Raw genomic sequence first — 1,158 nt, 5'->3', positions numbered from 1 at the left:
CAGTGCTCTGAATGTCAAAGTGAAGAAATTCAATGAAGCGCGGGTAAACGGCGGGAGTAACTATGACTCTCTTAAGGAGAAAATAGTTACTAACTGGGCTCAGCTGCAGAGGTTGCACCTCCACGTGGTCCCGCTAGATACCCCTTGTGGGTAACTAAGTCGACCTTCTGCCCCAGTCCGGAGGAGGGGCTTTTGCCTCTCTCTCCCTATCATTTGGAGTCACTGTCCAACGATAGTATTCTAAACCAGTGAAACAAATTAATTGGTAATTACTTACAAAGTAGATTACTCAGAACCTAGCCCACAGGCTTAAGTTGGGCACAGGTTGACAGACATTGAGGGTAACTGTTAACTTTATTCCCCCTCACTTGGATTGACTTATTATATAGACTGCAAAATGGGGCTGTTGACGTGGCTTATGTTTGTGTCAACAGCCACATAGACAGATGATAATGACTTGAGACCAACTATAAAAACATCAAACAAAACAATAAATCCTGTAATAGTACCACCTGATAAATCGAGTTACAAAATTTGGAGTTCTCGAATTCAGATGAAGTAGAGAACTGGCAAATCATTGATTTAGTTGACAAATGAGAAAAATTAGCTTCCTACCTGGAAGTTTACGAGTCAGTAACATCAGACTCTGTTAATAAAAATGACATCAATTTATCTAATAGTATAGACGGAGATGGAGAGGACTCTTTTGTCCTAGCCACTGAATGTGCCCTGGATCCTCAGAAGGATAATGCACCAAGAGAAATACCACTGATTAAGCTGCCAGACAAAACACCATCTTGTCCTTGCTGTAACACCAAAATTACGGGATTAGAAAAGCTAGTAGACCACCTCCTAAGATCCCATGGAAAAAGAGAAATCATTTTCCAATGCATTACCTGTGGTCTACAAAATAACAACTACCGCTCCATTGTATGTCACTATCCACTCTGTAAGGGTGCATAAAAGGCATGCCCACCCAGAAGTTAGGAATCAGGAAAGGATTGATGCTGCTCGCCCTAAGGCAAAAGCACCTCGGGAGCCAGTCCGTAAATGTTGGACAAAAGAGGAGGAGGATCTGTTAGAAAAATTAGTACGAAAATATGAGGGAGAAAGATATATTAATAAGCTAATAGCTGAGCACATTCCAACTAAAACGCT

The sequence above is a fragment of the Empidonax traillii genome, unplaced genomic scaffold (assembly GCF_003031625.1).
Source record: "Empidonax traillii isolate 1590-97213 ecotype Southwest subspecies unplaced genomic scaffold, ASM303162v1 scaffold6244:size6324, whole genome shotgun sequence".
NCBI classification, from domain to species: domain Eukaryota; kingdom Metazoa; phylum Chordata; class Aves; order Passeriformes; family Tyrannidae; genus Empidonax; species Empidonax traillii.
The sequence above is the reverse complement of the archived record's forward strand: the minus strand, read 5'-3'. Positions refer to the sequence as shown.